Source organism: Ranitomeya variabilis, chromosome 4 (genome assembly GCF_051348905.1).
Source record: "Ranitomeya variabilis isolate aRanVar5 chromosome 4, aRanVar5.hap1, whole genome shotgun sequence".
Lineage (NCBI taxonomy): Eukaryota > Metazoa > Chordata > Amphibia > Anura > Dendrobatidae > Ranitomeya > Ranitomeya variabilis.
Window position 1 is genome coordinate 213,318,533 of NC_135235.1, and position 15,617 is coordinate 213,334,149.

At 43.8% G+C, this 15,617-nt stretch overlaps 1 long non-coding RNA gene across 1 annotated transcript; it reads left to right on the plus strand.

Annotated features, from left to right (window-relative positions):
• The first annotated feature begins 245 nt into the window (after positions 1–245).
• LOC143770333 (uncharacterized) lies at positions 246–14,222 on the plus strand. Its single transcript, XR_013214600.1, has 5 exons — positions 246–348; positions 8,595–8,673; positions 8,858–9,223; positions 10,377–10,473; positions 11,955–14,222. It is a non-coding gene; the product is annotated as an uncharacterized LOC143770333 (long non-coding RNA).
• The last annotated feature ends 1,395 nt before the right edge of the window (positions 14,223–15,617 follow it).

Below are 15,617 nucleotides of genomic sequence, written 5' to 3' on the forward strand. Positions count from 1 at the left end.
GAGTGCAAAGACTGTATAAAAGCCGAATCTTACCAGTGAATCCATTATGTGCTGTCAAGATTCCGCATTACAATCCCTGCCAAATTAGATAAATGTCCTGGGCAAACCCTTTCACATGTGAATAAAAATATTTTGCTTTTAGAATTAATGATAAGACTCACCTGATATAATTACTACATATTAGTATTCAGGAATCTGAAGAGTGGATGTTAAGTATCCTAGATTACGCCCTGTTTATTTGTCAGGTTCAGCCTCCAATACTGATCTTTCCGGGTATATATTTGCCTGTTGAATAATTTTCATGGATATTGCAGAGGCTTCCAGCTTCACACGAACCTTGTCATCTCGGTGAGTCTTTTTTATGGTTATGTATGGTACTATCACACCGTTCTGCAGAAGAGTTATCATAATGCACCAAAAATAGTCAATTTACGAGTTAACATCTAATGTACGAGTTAACATCTGATGTACCAGGTTGATATAGTTATATATGGAGATTGGTCTTTATTTCAGAAACTTCAGAGCCAAGACTGAATTCTTCGTCTTCTTTTGGCTCAAATCAGAATGATTTTGTGGCTGAAAACAGTATAATGGGCAGTATGCCATCACTTTGTAATCTACAAGGGTCTAACACTTGGGAGCTTCACCAATTTTGAGCAGAAACAAGTCGTTATGGGGGTCAGAGGAAGTCAAAGCTGTAGCAGCTTTATTCTCAGGCTCAGTAGGGTCCCAACGATCATGAAGTGATGGCATACCCTAATATATCACTTTATAAGATGGAAATATTAGTCTGATCCTTCATGTGTTAAAGGAAACCTGACTCCTGGTACATGTCCTAGAAGACTTTAAGGAACGTTTCATAGTCAAACATTTCTGTCTGGAATCATACAGCCATTGCCCGATTTTAAGTAGATCCTCTACAACATTGTCTTCAAAAACTGCTTGGAAAACTCATGCTACTCATTTCAATGGGAAATCCTCTTTTTCTCACCTGAAGTTATGTGCACACCGAGGTTTTTAAGGGGTTTTTGGAGCAGAAACTGAGCTGTCATTTTCTTTAAGTGGAACCTGGTGGAAACTTCTCCAAACTTGGCACTGTCCAAATAAAAAGACTACAAACATCCAAAACTCTTCAAAAATTCTTCAGGGAAGAAAAATGTATTTAAAGCTGGATGCCCAGTGAGTTTTCAGCATGGTGGGAATTATGTTATGAGCCACTATCAAGCAGCACGCCCTCCTATCTGGAGACCATGTCCACCTTACTAAGGAGGCCACTTCTGTAATCTAAATATTGAGTTATGTTATACATCAAAAGATGAATGTACTGTATAACAGACTTACCCAGTGTGAACTCCTGAAGTACCTACTTTAGGGGAAATGCATCTGGTTAAGCATACTTTGTACATTTATTTTACCACACTTTCTTACAAACCTTATTGGGTTCGAAATATTTTATACATTTATTTTATCAATTTATGGATTAGGCTGAGTATTTTTTAGCAATCTGTTGAGATATGGCTTAATAAAATGAATTTGGCCGACATTTTTTCTGGTATTATTACACTTGATAGTATAAAAATCAATGTCACAGGACACTATCGGTGATGTTTTGTGATATATTATTGGATTATGCTGCACATAATAATATATAATATTAATATATCTAGGCCTGATGGCAAATATAAGGGCACGTAAGCATTTGGATCAGTAATTATTGACTAAGGAACCGAATGTAGACTATTTTATATAGCCAGTATCGGACTGAGGCGGCAAGGGCCCACCAGTAACATTTACTCTGGAGGCCCACTGTTCAACTACATGAATATATTACATTACCCTCATTCACATATTTAACTCTGCTTCTATTAAATAATAGACTAGGTAGCTTATTGAATAAATGATGAAATTCTGCTTTGGTTTGTACATGGCGTAAATATATTGGGTCAAACACTGGTCATGTTGGGGAGTAAGTGCCTCACTCCTGCACCTGGGCCCACCGGGGAATTCTCCTGTGGGCCAGTCCGACCCTGTATATGGGACTCTTGGACTTACCATCTAGGTTATGCTACATTTTATCCTTTGCATTTAGTTAGTAGACTATTGCAGCTAATATTTCATGTAGGGTTCAATAGGGAATACCAGAGCAAGTCGACATTGAACGGGGGTGCCATTTGTGATTAATTAAGGTGTCAACCTCCGTGACCAGGTAGGATTGTAACTAACTGGAAAATAGAGTGATCATCCCTTAGGATTCTCTAAATTTCCTGGTACTTATTTGTAATAGAACTATGGTTTGTTTGTTTTTTCACCAGAGTGATATTGATGTGGGATATCTAGTATATTAGCGGACCCTAGCCAACCTAGGTTCTAATGAGTATTAAATAAAGGAACATTTTATAAGTGTATATTCTGTGAATTGGCATATAATGAGATACCCCCTTTTTTATATGATTTAATTGGTAAAAATTAGTAAAAAACCCTGTAATGCAATAAAAAAAATATAATAATATTATATAGAGATATTATATATCATATATATTATACAAATATAAGCCATTTAAGGGGTTATAAAGGACTTGTTGCCGTTTTTGCTCTAATTTTATTCTGGCTGCTCCCTTGAGTATTCAATTATTTTTTTTTTATCTGCCACATGATTCCAGAGATATGATTCTTTTTGATCTAATGTTAATTCTTATGGTATTTATCAAGGAGGCGTGGATCACAGGATCCTCTGGGGCGTGTCTTTTGGCTGCTCTGTGTAATTGCTCTGTGAGCCACGCCCCCATTAAAAGTGTCACGTTCATGCCATTCATGAGGTCCTAGGGATACAGTGAGTGACAGTGAGCGATAGCTCAGTCACCCTATGAAATGCACGGGCGTGCTGGACTGTCAGCTTTGTGAATTACAGCCCAGTCACCCAATCAGTGGTATGGGAATGATGAGGTGGTAGGATTGTGAGTGACAGCCTAGGTGCTCGCCCATTTACGTCATGCCTGCTGGAATTAGTCCAGTTGTTTCCCATTCTGACCTATTGTCTGGCTATTTAGTTTGCTGACAATGGTTATGCAGCGCCCCAGAGTCCTGGTCGTTGCAGTACTGTGGCTCCGCCACTAAGGGGAGCTATGGTACATCCGATGGCACTGAAGGAGTTCATCTGACCAGGTATCACAGACACCAATACATTTCACAGCCGGGCCACCAGGGGGAGCTAAGGGTTCTATTCATTAGGCCACTCCCCACCATTGTGGGTAAACTGGGGGTCAGGCAGGAAGTTAGACAGAAAGCTGACTGGGTTGGAACCAGGCAACACCTTGTGGCAGAGGGTGTTGTGGGAGAAGCTTCGGTAGGGTCCCTGTCAGGGGTGGGATCCTGACAGAGGCTTGGCAACTTGAGCGAACGTAACGGGACCGTGCCTGCTCAGTATAGCGGCGGTACCCAAGGAGGGACTGGAAGCGAGATAGATTGTGCTGAGTGAGAAACGATATCAAAGCAACAAGGAGAATACCAGTAGGAGTCGTGCTGTAAGACCGAGGCAACATCCTACTGAGGCGCACAACCGGCGGCCGGAACGCCGAGGGAGTATTACAATATTCAGCTTCAAGCAATACTCTAAACCAATGGCAGGACAGTCAGTCTAAGGTGGGCTGTCTCACCTAAATCACCTATGCAGTCTTGGGGGGCAACTTGTGGAGAGGGGCGACTCTAGGGTCCCGGAAGAGCTCCGAGCCTACCCGTCATATGGGTGCCGTCCTAACCGTAACATGAGGGAGGGACGGAGGATTAGCAGAACATCATCTAATCGAGTTGTGAGGGAACTTAAGAAACGGACACAACAGTTGTGGGGACATTCTGTAAGCACAGCAGGGAAGGATCACAACACATAGCGCTAGCAGGAAGGCGCAGATTTCCACCTGTTAAGAGAACTCTGGAGGTGTCATTGGACCGGCCGGACTTGCGCAGCCTGGTTATCCGGATTCCGGACTGAGGACCCAGAGATCTTCAGTAAAGAGGTAAAGAGACTGCAACCTGGTGTCCTCGTTATTTACTGCACCGCACCACTACAACATCACCACCACCATCATCTATTACTGTACGCCCCTCAGCAGGGTCACGGACCGGGTCTAGCCACCGTGACAACCCCAGAGCAGAGACTCGGAGGCCCGGTACCGGGTACCCCTCGGCCCTGCGGCAGTGGGGGCGCTACAACTTGGCGTCACGAACAGGATTTACTTAAGCCTGAAGAATCAGGTCATGTGTGCCTTGGAACTGTGATTTATTGTGCTTAGGACTGTACTTTATTGCAAAGACTGTGCTGTGCCACTTGCCGCCAAAATCCGCCGCCATTACAGCGCTGAGGAGAGCGCAAGAGAAGAAGAGGGGCGTGGAGTGGGCGTAGGCAAGCTGGAGAGCGCGAAAGACAATGGCCACCCAGTCTAAATATTTCTGCACTGTGAGGACGTGTCCGTCAGCAGCGGAGATCCGCCTCCTGATCCTCAATGGAGGGCGGAGATCGAGAAAACGACACCGCCCACGAAGGAGAGAGCGGGAAAAAGACCAGGAAGTGACCCACGTGGAGGACGCCATGGCCAGCAGCTCCGAACCTGACAGTGGGGTTGAAGAGGAAGTTTCCCCCAACTACCCGGATGAGCACAGCAGCCCGTTCTCCGTGGACAGCACCGAACTCCTGCGAGTCGAGATGGAGAGCTTGCTCGACCAGCTCCTTCAGCTGAACATGAAGGCCCAGGCTCCGCACCAGGCAGTGCCGGAAGAAGGTCCTCAGGCGTCGGATCCTGCACCGTTACTGGAGCGACCGCTGAGATCTTCGCTGACACCGCCGGAGGAACCCGCCGCAGAGGAGGAACCTGCATCGGCTGGTGAGTCCGCCGACCCCGTCCCGCTGGCCGAGGGTTTGCTGGTGGGTCCAGTAGCAGCACCACCTCTCCCGGGAACCCATAAACTCCAACGCCTGCTACCATGGGAGGAAGCCACGGGCATGGAACATCGTATGCGGGCCCCAATCGCCCCCACTCCCCTGCTGTGTGAGGTCCACGCGGAGCGCACCGTGTGCCGCTGGGTGAACCCCGGATCCAATCTTATGGGGTTCCCCGGGGTGGAGACCCAGGAGGGAGAGATGGTGCAGGCCCTAAGCTGGGAAGAATATCAGGTCCAGCTAGAGCAGCAGTGGAAGGAAAAGGAAAAAAAGTACCAGGCCGGGCTGGAGGCCTACCATCGGAAAGACTTGGCGGTCAAGGACCGGGCCCGCAAAGACCCCACTGCTCACCAGGCCCTGCGCAGGCAGGGCATCATCACCACCTTCAAGCTCCGTGGAGGTTGGGGCTTTATCAAAGAGCCGGGTCTGTATGCGGAGGTGTTTGTGAACCGGAGGGATGTTGAGTCGCACCTCAGGGAGGGCCACCCAGGCCGGGATCTCTATCCGGGGGATGAAGTCTCATACACCAGGCACTTTGGGGAAAAAGGGTGGTTTGCCCTGAATGTCCGCAAGGAGCCAAACCCTGCGATGCCTCCGATTAGGGTGCCAGTGAAGCTAACCCCTGTAGCAAAGGTGTCCCCTTGCGGTCAGCCCGTGGTCGTTGCCAGGACCACCGAAGACACCCCCACGTGCACTATGGTCAAGACCACGACATGCAGCATTGTCACCTCCACCACCCTCGTGGCCAAGGAGGCACCTCTCTCGGTGGGTGGTGCCCATGCTGCTGCGGAGCTGAAGACTGTGGGTACACAGACCCCCAGATGGGACGACAGACCCCCTTATGCAGTACCAGGCGGCTCGCAATACCCAAAGGGGTTGCCTCCGCCGGTGCTGCCTCCTGGGTGGTTTGAGTAAATGTCTCAGTATACTGCATTATATGTAAATAGTTCCTTAACTGTTTGTTCGTTTCCTGATTTTTGCTGCCAGACCCATCCAGGGTTAACTCTAAAAGGGATCCCTTTGTTGACCCGGGATCCCTATTGTTTTGTTTACTTTTTCTAAGTTTTGCACAAGTTTCCAGAACTGCCGCAATCATGAACAGTGCATGATACAAACTTTTTGTAAATAGTTTGCACCTTCTTAAAGGTGCTCCCTACTGGTTTTACTTAAGAAGAGACTCTTTGCAAAGATACCGCACCGGAGCCTTTGCTGAGTACGTACTGGTAGCTTGAGAAGATATGCTACCTCATGGAGACTTGGTGACCTTTTAAAGAGGACGTTCATCTGTTGCACTTAAAGGGTGATATTGCTTTAAGACAGATAGTAATAATGTCTTAACAGAAGGAAATGATGATGATGTTTATATGAAGAAGTTATGTGTATTTAACAAGTTAATTGTGAGAAATGTTTAATAATGATGATAGAAACCTGGGGACAGACAGTGAACCCGTACGAGTCCTCTTAGGAGCCATATAGAGATGGCTCATGGATCTAAAACTGAAAGTAATGTTATGTTCTATACTGTGTATAGTAGTTGAAAAGGCAGTAGGCCCGGGCTGAACGGGGCGGTCCTGTAACAGAAAGAAGAGGCAGAAGGTCTGGTGCCGTTAGGACAGGCGGTCCTGCAGATTTAAAGAAGGAGAATGAAAAGTTAAAATTGCCTTATAATGTGATTATAAGAAGGTATTTAGTGGATTCAGAGTGTACGTCCTTAAAGGCAAAGTTAAACTATTGTTTGAACCTTTGTACTAAGTAGAATACCCGGTTGGGTAAGAAAAGTTACTTATAGCATGTTGCTATGATATTTAACCGTGTTTGTAACGTTCAAGTGTCCTCACCTCCCATAAAGGGAAGCTCTGTTCAAGTATGCTTATTGTTATTGCACTCAACAAAATTGTATGTCTTTTTGCTAACCTGTATTGTTGTTTTCTTCCCAGTCCAGGAGTACTGGATTTAACCGGGGGGGAGTGCAGCGCCCCAGAGTCCTGGTCGTTGCAGTACTGTGGCTCCGCCACTAAGGGGAGCTATGGTACGTCCGATGGCACTGAAGCAGTTCATCTGACCAGGTATCACAGACACCAATACATTTCACAGCCGGGCCACCAGGGGGAGCTAAGGGTTCTATTCATTAGGCCACTCCCCACCATTGTGGGTAAACTGGGGGTCAGGCAGGAAGTTAGACAGAAAGCTGACTGGGTTGGAACCAGGCAACACCTTGTGGCAGAGGGTGTTGTGGGAGAAGATTCGGTAGGGTCCCTGTCAGGGGTGGGATCCTGACAGAGGCTTGGCAACTTGAGCGAACGTAACGGGACCGTGCCTGCTCAGTATAGCGGCGGTACCCAAGGAGGGACTGGAAGCGAGATAGATTGTGCTGAGTGAGAAACGAGATCAAAGCAACAAGGAGAATACCAGTAGGAGTCGTGCTGTAAGACCGAGGCAACATCCTACTGAGGCGCACAACCGGCGGCCGGAACGCCGAGGGAGTATTACAATATTCAGCTTCAAGCAATACTCTAAACCAACGGCAGGACAGTCAGTCTAAGGCGGGCTGTCTCACCTAAATCACCTATGCAGTCTTGGGGGGCAACTTGTGGAGAGGGGCGACTCTAGGGTCCCGGAAGAGCTCCGAGCCTACCCGTCATACGGGTGCCGTCCTAACCGTAACATCAGGGAGGGACAGAGGATTAGCAGAACATCATCTAATCGAGTTGTGAGGGAACTTAAGAAACGGACACAACAGTTGTGGGGACTTTCCGTAAGCACAGCAGGGAAGGATCACAACACATAGTGCTAGCAGGAAGGCGCAGATTTCCACCTGTTAAGAGAACTCTGGAGGTGTCATTGGACCGGCCGGACTTGCGCAGCCTGGTTATCCGGATTCCGGACTGAGGACCCAGAGATCTTCAGTAAAGAGGTAAAGAGACTGCAACCTGGTGTCCTCGTTATTTACTGCACCGCACCACTACAACATCACCACCACCATCATCTATTACTGTACGCCCCTCAGCAGGGTCACGGACCGGGTCTAGCCACCGTGACAACCCCAGAGCAGAGACTCGGAGGCCCGGTACCGGGTACCCCTCGGCCCTGCGGCAGTGGGGGTGCTACAGTTAGATCATTGCCAGTCATAGCTCAGTGGTGTGTGTGCCTTATTCTCTTGTCCTCTGTAATTCTGCTCTTTTGCTGCCCGAACTTTGACCTTGACCATCCATTTGCCTAGCCCCTTTGTTACGATCTGCTACCTCCCTGCAATTCTGACCTCGGTCTTTGACCTGTGTTTACTCCTTTGTCTTGCCCCTCTTTTTATGACTAACGCTCTTGGTATTTGACCTCAGACCTCTTGACTCTCCTGCCTCCCAGCTTGTCTGTGAGAAGTGACATTTACAAGAGTCACAAAAAGACTGTAAAAATCTGCGCTAAATAAAAAAGGTCTATATCTCTGGAGCCATATGTCAAACGCCATATCAAAAAAACAAAATTAGAATATTCAGAGAAACAGCGGGAATTAAATAAGAGAAAAACTGGACAATTGTGACCAGGTGACAGGTCCACTTTAAGTCTCACAATGACAGAGATATATATTTGTATAGTATGGCATAGTGACAGGAGACATAATTAAAGATCTGTTCCCATTTTTGTTCTGACTTTTCATTTTTGTCCACAGGGGAATATTTTCTAAACCTATAAAGTAGCGACATCCTTCAATATGTCATCCCCATTCTCCAGAAGATTTCTTCTTCTAGGTAAGGAATAACCTGAAGACATTTCCTTAATCACACGTAAGCTCATACACTATACATACAGTAATATGAATGCACAACGCAAAATTATTTTTACTATTTTAATAATAAATTGAAAAAAGTAAAACATTTTGTACCTCAATGTGACCATCCCCAGAATATACTGAAATTGGTTTCTTTTTTCCAGGTTTTCTTTGCCTTTGGTTGACTCCAACAGAGCAGGCAATAAAAATAGTATCGGATCCAAGTCCACCTGTAGTCGGTGCAGACGTTATATTATCTATTGAGGGAATAGTTGGTTCTAGTATACAAACTATTGCCTGGTTCCAATCCAAACAAGTCGATCAGGAAAAATTTATTGCTGGAATAGTGAATCCTGGAACATCATCGCCACATAAGCCAAAAGGAACCATCGCCATTGCCAAAGATGGTGCCGACACGTTAGCAGATGGTGCCTTAAAAATTCCAAACTTCAAAAGAACTTATGTAAATTACTACACAGCTCTGGTGATAACTGAAAAGAACATGGAGACGGCCACCATCGTATTGACCAGTGAGTACATACAACTTATCATCATCCATGACAGATATATTGGATCTATCGCAGCAGACTAATCGTTGTCAATGGAAAGGAACTGTCCACTACTCGGGCAACCCCTTCTCGATGACTACATTCCACCACGTAGAATAAAAGCACTTTATACTTTCTTCCCATCTCACCATAATTCCATTAATGTCGGCATATGGTCTCACAGGGCTCGTGCCATGTTGTTATGTCTGGTGAACCCTTCAGCCAAACATCAACTGCAAATGGACTGCTTCATTCTCACATCCTTCAGATGAAACTGCCGCTACCGCTCTATCATTTCTTCCAGAAGTCAGTTTCAGCCAAAGGAAGTGACAGTGAAGTGGCTCATTAGCGGCCGTTGATTGGCTGGAGTGTTCACATGACATAACAATGCTATGCAAGCTTTGGGAGACCCGGCGCTGACATTGCTGTAGTGGTGCCAGTATAAGGTGTTTGTAGTTGAGAATTGGTTGTCCATGTGATGATCTTCACCTTTAATATGTCTCGATACCAGGCTCCAAATCCCCTGCATAAATATTTTTTTAAAAAATCTGATTTCCTACAGCCACCACTAGGGGGAGCTTGAATATAATAAATTGCTCCCTCTACTGGTGGCTTCAGTCAAACACCTTTTTCTCATTTCACTCAGGCTATGTAGAGGATTTGTATCTTTAAAATTATTGTATGCTAATAAACCATCTAGATAGTGGTTGTGGATATGAAGCAATTCCTTTTCTCACACCAAGATCTAACTCTTCTGCAGAGTTAAAAATTAATATTCCAGTTTCCTCCAGTCACCACTAGGGGGAGCTTGAATATAATTGAACTAAGTAATAAAATAGTATACAGAAAGCTCTTGGGCTCCCTCTACTGGTGGCTTCAAGCAAACACTGTTTTTTCTTTATTTTTTACTTTGACTATGTAGATAATTTTGTGCGTCCTAACAGATCATGTAGACAAGGGTTGTGGATATTAGACAATTCCTTTAACATGAAGACAAGCATTTGATTGGCTGCTGGGAGCAAAACTTTTACTATTTATTATAGTTTATATAGTAGGGAAACTATGAAGTTAAAAGATAAGTAAGGTTGTAATTTGAAAGAATTTGACTAACAGAAGCTAATTATTCTTTTTCTAGCTTCTAACTCATCGGCGATTTCCTCCAGCATTCTCCTCTTGGCGGCGGTGCTGTTCTCATCTCTCACATTACTTTGAAAGGGAATCGTCTGTAAGAGGTAAGTGGCCATATCTTCCCTACAGCATCTCAGGTACAGCAGGATTTACATCTAGTAATACATAAAGACACATATCATCCATACAATTTTTTGTTTTAATAAAAAAAAATCGGGGGTAAATAATCAAAAAGTAAGCAAATTTGCCATTTTATCCCAACATTAAGTTAGATGGCGTAGCTGCAGTTTAAGAGAGAGCTAATGCATTTAATTCATTTCCTTAAAAATGTAGAGAGTAGCAAACACTCAGTTGCGAACTAGTTCAGGTTTTCAGCCTCTAAAATTACAAAACGAATGTTGAAAAATATTAAAATTTGAGATTCCTCAGCGGTTGATGCCTTATAATGGCTAAGTGAAAAGATGGTAACAAATTGCAAGCTTTTGAGACTACTGAGGTCCCTTCATCAGGCACAGATGCATGATGAAAGGACCTGAGTTGTCTTGAAAGCTTGCAATTTGTTACCTTTTAGTTTTAATGGCTAAGTGAAAAGATTGTAATTGCAAGCTTTCGAGACTACTAAGGTCCTTTCATCAGGCATTTGTGCCTGATGAAGGGACCTCAGTAGTCTCAAAAGCTTGCAATTTGTTACCATCGCTTTTGAGACCACTCAGGTCCCTTCATCGGGCACAGATGCCTGAGGAAAGGACCGGAGTTGTCTCAAAAGCTTGCAATTTGTTACCATCTTTTCACTTAGCCATTAAAAGTTAAGAAATTGCAAGCTTTTGAGACTACTCAGGTCCTTTCATCAGGCATCTGTGCCTGGTGAAGAGACCGGAGTAGTCTCAAAAGCTTGCAATTTGTTACCAACTTTTTAGTTAGCCATTAAAAGGTATCAACCACTGAGGACCCTCAAATTTTTCAAATGTTAATATTACTGGCTAACACAGTACAAAGATATATATTTTCCTATATAAAAAAAGTATGTTGTTATTCTTTCACAGCAAGCAGAAATGTAGAGAATTTTATGGTATTTAAAGAGGAATGGTTACAAGTACAGAAGTAGTCAGCTCTTATTTGATTCCTTCCGTTCCCCTGAGTATTCCATTTTCTTTTTTTGGCGCGGGGGGGGGGGGGGGGGGGGAATCGGCCATGTGGAGCCAGAGATAAGGGATTTTTATTTATTGTTACTTTTTATGATCTTTACCTCGCAGGCGGTGCTCATAGGATAATTAGGCAGAGCAGCCTAAAGACATGCCCCTGAGGATCCTGCCTCCTAGTAAAGACCATATTTGCACTACGTAAAAAGTCCCATATTTCTGGTACCGTATAGCGGATATACAAAAAGTACAATACTCCGAGGAGGAGTGGAAATATTGTGAGAGCAAACAACTATCACTTTTGAGCTCATGATAGGTATAATAAAAAACGGAGTATTAGGTGACTGGTTCGTATCATGTAACCCTCTATATTATATGATCAGTAGAAAATTCCCGATATTAGTTATTTTTAGGAATTTCATAGTGATATATTTTTTCTTCACCAGGACATTTCCTGCAGGATCCCTGGAATATACCGATTTATATAACAGCATTGTGATGTCTTTCCTCATGGCAGGAAGTAGACAGTTTTTACCCAAATAAATTAATTGTATATTTTAATAGTAACTTAATGAAATAAAAACAATACAGAAAAATACTCTCACGCTCGTATAACAAATAACATTAAAGAAGCTTGTTTGCGCAGTCCAGCAACGTCTACCGCCAATGAAGCCTCGTAAGGTGAAGAGTCTTGAAGACAGAGACTGTTTTGGAGACTTCCCTATTGCCTGTTGTGAAACTACACATCCTTGTATACTACCAAAGATGCATTATCGCTTAAAGTTGGGATTTGTAGTTTTCAAGCAAATGGTGCATCACTGCTGAAATGATCACGAGTATGTTGACCTTGTGGGAGGCAGTGACCGGTTCACTCATATGGCACAGAGGAGAAGGCTAAACATGTTGGGGTTAGGATAATAGAATAGAGAAAAAAAAATATTCTAACCATCAAATAATAGGATTGGTCACAGCAGCTGGAGGTGAATGAGCTGATCATAAGGGAGAAAGTGACCTGTACACTAATATTATTATATTAAGCAGAGGACTGCATATGGAATGAGAAAATCATGGAATACATAGAGATGAAAGAACATTTAATCAATCAGATAATGGAAATGGTCACAGCAGCAGAAGGTGAATGAGCTGACCTTGAGGGAGGAAGTGACCCGTTCATTCATATGTCAGTGAGAAGAGAACTATATGTAGTGGGTTTGGTGTAATGGAATGGAAATAAAAAAGGCTCTAAGCAATAAGATAATGGTAATGGTCACAGCAGCAGGAGAAGAGTTTGCTGATTTTGAGGGAGGAAGTGACCTGTACACTAATAAAATGATTATATTAAGCAGAGGACTGCACATGGTAGTGAGAACATCACGGAATGGATAGAGATGAAAGAACATGTAATCAATCATATAATGGAAATGGTCACAGCAGGAGGTGAGTGAGCTGATCTTGAAGGAGGAAGTCACCTGTTTATTCATATTTCAGTGAGAAGAGAACTAGATCTGGTGGGGTTTAAGTAATGGAATGAACATAAAAAAGTCTCTAACCAATCAGATTATGGGAATGATCAGTAGGAAAAAGGAAGAGTTTGATGATCTTGTGGGAAGAAGTGACATTTCGACTAATGTCATAGTAAGTAGAGTAGTGAACATGGCAGTGAGAACACCATGGGATGGGTAGCGATGAAAGAACATGTAATCAGTCAGATAACAAAAATGATCACAGCAGCAGCAGGAGGTGAGTGAGCTGACCTTGATCGAAGAAGTGACCTGTTCATTCATATTTCAGTGAGAACTATATGTAGTGGAGTTGGAGTAATGGAATGGACATAAATAAAAGCCTCTAACCAATCAAATAATGGGAATGGTCACAGCAGCAGGACAATGGTTTGCTGATCTTGTGGGAGGAAGTGACCTTTCCACTAATATCATTATTATAGTAAGTAATGCACTACATGTGGAAATGAGAATATCATGGAATAACTTGACATGAAACATCATGTAATCAATCAGATAATGGAAATGGTCACAGCAGAAGAAGAGTGCGCTGATTTTGTGGCAGGCAGTGACTTGTCCTCTTGTGTGATTACATTCGTTAATGCAGAGGAAATGTTGTCGAACATAAACAGTAATTGCAGTTTACCGAGTAAAACATTTCTTAGGAGGACTCTTCTGATTTTATGTGGATGAATTGTCACAAAGAAAATATACCAGACTAAAATAATCAATAAAGTAAAGTTAGAAGAATAAGCCAGGAAAGAGATTACAAAACCAGCCCAAAAGACAATTAAATATCCCAATGATTATTCTAAACCAAATGAAAAAATAAACCTCGCCGGCAAATGAAATGATCCAGTGGATGGATGGACTGCTATGAAACAAAGTTACCTCAATAGTTATTGTTCCTGCTGGAAAAATGTATTGCACAGTATTATACAACCTTAGTATCACTACATAATAACATGATAAATGTAACAAAAAATGTATCTATGTATAAGTTATGATCTAGATCACACATTCAAATAAATAATATCAAGTAGCAAAATAGGAACTGAGCCCAATTACTGCACGGAAATGATGTATCTAAGGGTGGCTCCTCTACTAAGAGACGTCCGACTTTGGCACGTGTGTGTCACACAGTCACCCATCGTCATCATCAACCTTCATTGCAAAATTCTCATCTACATAAATAAAATTTGGTTAGTACTTCCCCCGAGGACTCCTTACCAGTTTCTCAATGGTGGTCTTACTTTTTAAGAACCCTTAAATATACACTATTAAGGCACATGGTGTTAGGGCTAGCAGAACGCACCGAGTACAGATAGGTAGCTACAAGGTGCAGTCGCAGCCCGGGGTCCACCGCACAGAGATTTCTGCTGCAAAGTAACGGCGGATAACCTCTGAGCTCACACGTGGGTTAAGCTTCACCCCGTGTGAACTGGAAGTGATCTCTGTTGACTCACAGAGTCGCACTGTACACAAAACTATTACCCTAACTAGGGTTGTGCTTGCTCTGGAACTATTCTGTGCTAACCGCACACATGAAGGAACCAGATGCTAAGCCAAAGCTAATTGCCCCCACTGATGCTAGCTGCTTCCCTGAGTGTACAGCCCCAAAGCTACAGCCTCAAACCACATATGTATAGAGTGGTATAATATCCACTGGCATAAGCCAAACACATTTGATACTAGCGCATGGCCGAGCAGCCATGCAAACCTTTTATAGTTGCAGCTCTTCAGTACCTTCCTGGAGGACCAATGGGAGCTGCTACTGGACCCGAGCGTGTGACCCCCGACCTCCAAAGAGAGGTCCTCCCGTGGGCATGCTCAGTGCGTGAAAAGCAGGACTTCGTCCCAGAAAAGCCTGCTCGCCGCTGACCAGTGCTGGCTACAAGGGCAGAGCCTGGAAAGGCAGCAGTAACCATTCGCACAGTAGCAGGCTGAGCCAGACGCTGGGACCGATGTCTCTGCTGAGCAGGTTCCACTGCGGCTGGAGGAGAATGGGAGACCGTAGCAGACATGGTTCGAGATTCCCCCTGTGAAGCGGTGGGAACTTGATACTTACCACATGGGGGAAATAAATTGACACGGTGAAAGCTTCTCCGGTCTTATTTTTGCAAACATTAAATTCTTTTTTTAGTGTTTGTAAGCCGTGATCAGATATTAATCCTTTCACCAAGGGCGATTTTCCATTTTTTATTTCCGTTTTTTCGCTCCCTTCTTCCAAGAACCATAACTTTTTTTAATTTCCCAGGTCAGTACGAGTACGCAGATACAAAACATGTATACCGTATTTTTCGGACTATAAGACGCACCGGACTATAAGGCGCACCCAGGTTTTAGAGGTGGAAAATAGGGAAAAAAGATATTTGAAGCAAAAAAATGTGGTAAAATATTTAATAACATAAATAACATACTATTATATGTGGTGTTATTACATATAATAGTATGTTATTATGTTGGAAGCTGCAGGACCAGTGTGGTGTCTGTGAAGTACTATATGAAGATGCTGGAGGGTGAGTATAAGAATGGGGGCACAGGGCTGATATTGAAAGCACCACTCCAGCACTGCAAAATAGCACTGGAGTGCTGCTTTAAAATCCCATG